General features: G+C 49.2%; 1 long non-coding RNA gene across 1 annotated transcript in view; it reads left to right on the forward strand.

Annotated features, from left to right (window-relative positions):
* Positions 1-5839, forward strand: part of LOC121041493 (uncharacterized) — a 7532-nt gene extending 1693 nt beyond the window's left edge. Inside the window, exons 2-3 of the long non-coding RNA XR_005795764.1 lie at positions 5417-5469; positions 5720-5839. This is a non-coding gene — a long non-coding RNA (uncharacterized LOC121041493). The remainder of the gene's footprint in view (positions 1-5416; positions 5470-5719) is intronic.
* The last annotated feature ends 629 nt before the right edge of the window (positions 5840-6468 follow it).

Consider the following 6468-nt stretch of genomic DNA (forward strand, 5'->3'; position numbering starts at 1 on the left):
GTTTCTTTCATTTAATTTCAATTTTTTTTGTTTTTGAGAGAGAGAGAGAGAGAGAGAGAGAGAGAGAGAGGTGGGGGGAGTATCCGCATGAGCGCATGGAGGGGAGGGGCAGAGGGCGAGGGAGAGAGAATCTTAAGCAGGTTCCATGCCCTGCGCCGTGCCCACCTGGAGATCATGGCCTGAGCTGAAATCAAGAGTCTGATGCTTAACCTACTGAGCCACCCAGGCGCCCCTCATTTTATTCATTTTTGTAAATAGTGATCTCCAGTATGGGAAGACAATGAAAAAAGAAAAAGAAAAGAGAAAATTGTTCTCACTGGTAACTACGTTAGCCAGGATAGGGCAGGGTATATTGCAGTAACTAAGTAACTCAGAAATTCCAATGGACAGCAGAGAAGTTTATTTCTGTCTTATACTGGGTGTTCATTCCAAGCCCCCAAGTGGGCTAGGGGCTCCACTCCACATAGTCCCGGGGTGACAGGTTGCACCATGTTATAGCTAAACTATTTGGAACAAGATCGCTGGACGTGGAAGAGAGAATGAAGAATGGCACGAGGGCATTATCTGCCCCAGCTTGGAGGTGACACACATCATTTTTGCTTATATTTCACAGCTTATTCATATTTCATGGTCATGGGCCCCCCTAACATGCAGGACTCAATACAGTGTTTCCTGATCACCCCTGTCTCTGCCGTAGTTACCCCTTCTCTGTAACTGTCCACCATTTCGTCCTGTCCGTTTTGCTACTTATCTTTGCATATGTACAATAATGTAACTTTCTGAGAGCGCGTCAGGAAGGTTGGGGATAGCAAATACGCACTGTCATTTCCTCCTCCCTGTGCCCGGCAGACATGGCTCATTGGTCATGGCTCTCTTTTCTGCTAAGCCTAGACGTAGCATGAGAATCCTTCTTAACACAGCTGGCTGCCACTTTCTCAGTATCATCACGATGAATGAAATTTATTTGCCATTCCTGACGAGAGAATTTCACTGACACCCCTCCCCCACCCCCAAGGACACGGACCGGGCTTGCTTGGCTCCACCCCCCTCCACGACCTAATCTGGAGTCTCCAATGTTACCAGCACTCTCGGGCACTGGTATTTTCCCTTCAGCTTCTACCACTTTGATCAGAGTAAGAACAATCAAAGGAAACTTGACTTCCTTCGCAGCTAACATGGGCTACGGCATAGACTGAAAGAAAGGAATCTCTAGGGGAAAACAGAAATGCAAGTGCTTCTGACCCACAACTTTGAAATGGATCAATCCAGACCTCCTCTCCAGATGCCTCCAGAGTTTCACAGGTTACTCCCCTAAACCAAGGAAGGGAATCTTTCTGTCATATCTTTGGTGATACGGAGCAAAGAGAATATCCTTCATAAAAAATATCCTTCTTAAGGGTTAAACAAAGTAGGATCTCAAAAAGAAAATCTAGACTGTCTTTCCCCTCAGCCGTGAAAACTCTGCTCACATTTTCTGTTTATTTCGAGCTGTATCCTGAGCCCCCGAGGTCTCTGGGAAGAGACGCTTTAGAAAACAGAGGAGCTGGGGCAGGCTGCTGGCTTCCTTGTGTTTTTTTTTCCTCTAAGTCATTTCCCAAAACTTCTCAAAGTCCTCATGTTATACAAAGTGAAGATTTGTCCTCTCACACCAATAGTCAAGAAGTCTCTCCCGACAGAAGTTTTCACTACTGTTGCTGTTTGCCATTGGCTCAGCAGACGTAAACAGGGTCATCTGGGGCCAAAGAGGGTGGGTGTTTAGTTTTAAAGCTCTGGGGTTAAGAGTGAAAGCATGTGACTCCAGCCTGGCCAGAAACAGAGAAGTCTTTGTGTGCGGGGAGGGAGCGATTGGCAGTCCTGAGGCTACACACAGGGGGAGCGGGAAAGAGCGCTGACACAGGTTTCAAGGGTCTGAGAGGAGACCACTGGAGGGAGGCTCCCTCTTTGTGTCAGGCTCCGAGGCTTCCTAGGGGAGCTTCTGTCCCTGCCTCGTGGTAGAACAGAGAACTTCAACAGAAACTGGAGTTTCTGTGGCTTGCAAAGGGACACCCATGCTCCTGTTGGGAGGAGACAGGCCGAAGCCACTGGAAGCAAGAGCAATGTCCGAGGGGGCGTTTTTGATAGATTACCCAATAGAACTTCCCCGGAGTCCTCACATCTAAACAAGGCAGGCTGTTCCTGTGCCCGTGCCCCTCGAAGCCCCTCCCCTTCCCATCCTGGATGGCTGGGGTGAGCGGGAGAAGAGAACCAGGGCAGCCTAGACCACATCTCCCCCTCATGGCCCCTTTTCAGGAAGGGGAGGCTTGTGGCTGGCAGAGCACTGCCAGAGGGAAACTGGCAGGCTGCTGACTCAGTCCACCCCGGCTGCACCCTCAGGCACCAGCAGCCATTGGCAGCATCATTGGCACCAAGGTGCTGGGGACCCACGGACATTTAGTGAGCTTGGGCTCTGCTCGAGGCCAACACTGAGCAAGGCAGGTGGCCCCCTGCCTGGTCCACCGTGCCACACTACTCATGGCCCACCTGGCACAGTGTCAGGGTGCACTTTCCCCTATCCTGCCCCGGCCCAGAAATTGCTGCTTCAAATCTTACTGAAGTGAGCAAGGCAATTTTCTTGAAAGTCGGCTGAATCTGGGGCGCCTGGGTGGCTCGGTTTAGCATCCGACTTCGGCTCAGGTCATGATCTTATAGTTCGTGGGTTTGAGCCCCGCGTTGGGCTCTGTGCTGACAGCTCAGAGCCTGGAGCCTGCTTCCGATTCTGTGTCTCCTTCTCTCTGTGCCCCTCCCCCACTCACACTTTGTCTCTCTCTCTCTCTCTCTCTCTCAAAAACGAATAAACATTAAAAAATTGACAAAAAAAAAAAGTCGGCAGAATCTGACTTCCAGACTTTGGCTGGGGGAGGAAACGGAAACAAAGCTGATTCTGCCACCCACAGCCTGGGCCCGTGGGACCCCTCAGGAGGAGTTCAGAAATAAATATGGCGGTGGATGGCCTATCTTGTTGAACACCACAGTGGTACTCAGCTGATTCCTCCGGTTGTTATTCCACTCTCCTTCCTTCCACAAAGATCTCTGACCAGCTTGCAAATGTCAAGGTCTTCGCTGGATAGTGAGGATGTTGCGGTGAATGAGACAGACCAGTTCCTGCCACCAGGAGCCTTTAATCTATCTAGACATGCACAGAGCCATTCACATACCAATGCCCACTGGGAGTCAAGAAAATGGTGATGGTGTAAACAGGTTAACGGTGATTGCCAGTGGCACAAGGTGGTCCTAATGGTATGAAATCCAGTCTTCCAGGTGGATTTCATTTCTCCAGTCCATGAAATGCCACCGGCTCTTCTCTACGTTTCAAGGAGAGAATCGCTGAAGTTATGTGTCTGAAATGGCAACAAGCAGCTGCATATTGAAGTAGCACCAAACCCTAGTGCTCAGGCAAGGGGTTCGCTGGCCCAAGGTGCCATCTATCAGATTTGGGGGCTAATGGGTTTTTGTGTGGTTACAATTTAAAACAGTACCCAGCCCACTTGAGTGTGTGTGTGTGTGTGTGTGTGTGTGTGTGTGTGTGTACGTACAGTATCTAGGGAGTTTATACCCCATGCTCAAGGGCACTTGGCAAATGTAATGATGTGTTAGAAATGAGGTTGCCACCAGGCACTGAACCCTCACCACTTCAAAGATAGAATCACTGAGCAGAACCCTGGGCTCACTCAGGTGAAAAGCAAGAACCTTTTATCTGGGGCATAGAGAGCTCTCAGGCCTTTGCCCTTGACAGCTTCTGGGTGTCCCACAGCCACAGGCCATGTTCTCCTTCACCTTCAACGTCTGATTGCTTCCTAGCAGCTCATTCAGCATGAACATCTGAGTCAGAAGCCCCTTTCCTCCCTGAGTTTATGGAAAGGCACGCAGGCCCATTGCCCTCCTTCAAGCTAGATAAGCTAGAAGGGTTGCAAAGACAATGGTGGCCACGGACACCCTGTCTGGGCTGGGGTTGTGGCCTCCAAAAGGCCAGCCCGTTGTCACAGCTTTAGTCTCCGAGTGTGCTGTTGGAGAAGGGTGCATCTCTGAAACCAAGAATGCAGCACAATAAATATGAGTGCCTCCAGGAATTGCCCTGCCCTCCTTCACAATGCTCCCGAGGGTGAAAGGTACACGAGGTAGAGGTGACTTCTTGTGTTATGAGCAAAGTCAGGAACAGAATGAGGAAAGGGCTCATTTGGTTTCTAGGCTTCTGCAGTACTTGTTCCTTTGATTTTCCTTTGCGGTGCAACGATAGTCCTTAAACCCGGGGACCACGTGACAGCTAAAGAGACTCGGTAAATCTCCCGACATCTTAAATTCTTGGGTCCGTATATTCTGTGCCATCGCCCAAGGAAAAGATTCCTATATAGTTTCAGCAGAATCTCAAAAGAGTTCAAGATCCAACAGAGAAACTGCTGAGTAACATGCTGGAGGGGTCATAGATACACAGTCTGGGCCGACCCCGAGTTATAGATGAGGACACCAAGGACCAGAGGGGTGAATGTCTTTGCCCAAAGTAATTCAGGCAGTTACGGACAGAAACAGCTTACAAATCCAGTCTACTTAAACCTAGTCAGGTAGCGTTTCCATTGCTTCATAGCAACTGGGTTTCTTTTAAGACATAATTTTTTTTTTCTTAAAAAAAATTTTGTTTAGGGGCGCCTGGGTGGCGCAGTCGGTTGAGTGTCCCACTTCAGCCAGGTCACGATCTCGCGGTCCGTGAGTTCGAGCCCCGCGTCAGGCTTGGCCGCTTAACCGACTGAGCCACCCAGGCCCCCCCCACAGGAGACTCTTAAAGACAGAACAAACTAACAGTTGACGGAGGGTGGGGGTGGGGGAAGGGCTGAATGGGTGAAGGGTATTAAGGAGGGTACTTGCTGCGATGAGCACTGGGTGTTGCATGTAAGTGATGAATCACTGAATTCTCCTGAAAACAATATTGCACTGCATGTTAACTAACTTGAATTTAAAAAGAAGGAAGGAAGGAAGGAAGGAAGGAAGGAAGGAAGGAAGGAAGGAAGGAAGGAAGGAAGGAAGGAAGGAAGGAAGGAAGGAAGGGAGAAGGAAGGGAGATCCCTTGGGAGCACGGAAGGATGGAGGGATGCAACCAGAAAAGAGACTAGTTAGGGAACTCTGCAGTTGTCTAGACAGACATATATTAAGGCGATGTGGCAGAGATAGTAAGAAAATTGGTGCCAGAGACCTTTCTGAGCAAGAATGCTCAGAGCTTATTGATCAGCTGCCTACAGATAATAATAAAAGGAATAATATTATCAATATTAACAGCTAACATTTATAGAAAACTTAGTATGTACCAAGCACTTCCATAAGCCTCTTATATGTATTCCCATGTTTAATGCTCACAACAACCTTATGCGGTACTATTCTCATTTTACAGATGAGGAAACTGAGGCACAGAAAGACTATGACCTGCCCAATGCCACTTAGCTGGTACGCAGCAGGGCCTGGGTTCAAACTTGGGCACCTGTGCCTTTAACATCTCCTGGGACTTCCTCTGGAGGGATGGGTGGGAGAAAGGGAGGGAGAGGGGTGGGAGAAAGGGAGGGAGAGGCGGGGACAAGGGTGAGCTCTCAGGTTTCCGGCCTGGACAACTGAGGGCAGCCTTACCCAAAGTAGCAGCAGATGACTTGAAAGACATTACCATCACCAATCACCTACTAATTCCCTGTGTTCCCCATAGGAGCTGCTTAACAGGCTCGACTATAACCCAGCACGTGAAATGTACAATAACATCCGGATGTGGCACCAGGCCCCGCTTCTACCACACTCCAGCAAAAATAAACCTCTCCATCCAAATATAGAGCGGTCAGAAGTGCCATGTTTTACAGGGTAAGAGGCAGTTATTTGGCATTAAAAATAGACAAGCTTTAGCTTCCCTGCAAATCTGGGCAAGGGCACTGCAATTTCCAAATGGAAACCTAGATGGATAGGGGAGGCCCCCCTCCAACTGACTCAGCTACTTAAAAAGCCCACAATGAAACTTACATCCCCTTTCTGGGCCTCAGTTTACTCATCCATAAAATGAAGAGGTAAAGCAAAACAACTGATGGGACTTCAAGCTCCCACGCTCTATGAGAGTACTAACTGGAGTCCAAAGCTGGCCCTCAGAGAGCTGAAGGTCTCCTAAATCATGGGGACCCTGTGTGCAGATAAGGCGTGACCTTGGCTGTGACCTTGGGCTCACAGCTTTCTGCAGATAGGACCAAAAGTAGTTCTGCCCCCGGGGATTTTCAGAATTCTGTCAAGGGCCTTAAATTACCCTTTGGAGTCAGACACATTGTTAAGCCCCAAAGAAAGGCAAGCCAGAAGTCCCCCCTACAACTAGCATAACTGCTGAGATGCTACCTTGATAAAAGGAAACCAAAGCCCAGCTTGACACCAGAGGGGAGAGCTGAGAAGAGGGTCTGCCAGGGCATTTTCTGTCACCGA

The sequence above is a fragment of the Herpailurus yagouaroundi genome, unplaced genomic scaffold (assembly GCF_014898765.1).
Source record: "Herpailurus yagouaroundi ecotype Mexico unplaced genomic scaffold, PumYag 184, whole genome shotgun sequence".
NCBI lineage: Eukaryota > Metazoa > Chordata > Mammalia > Carnivora > Felidae > Herpailurus > Herpailurus yagouaroundi.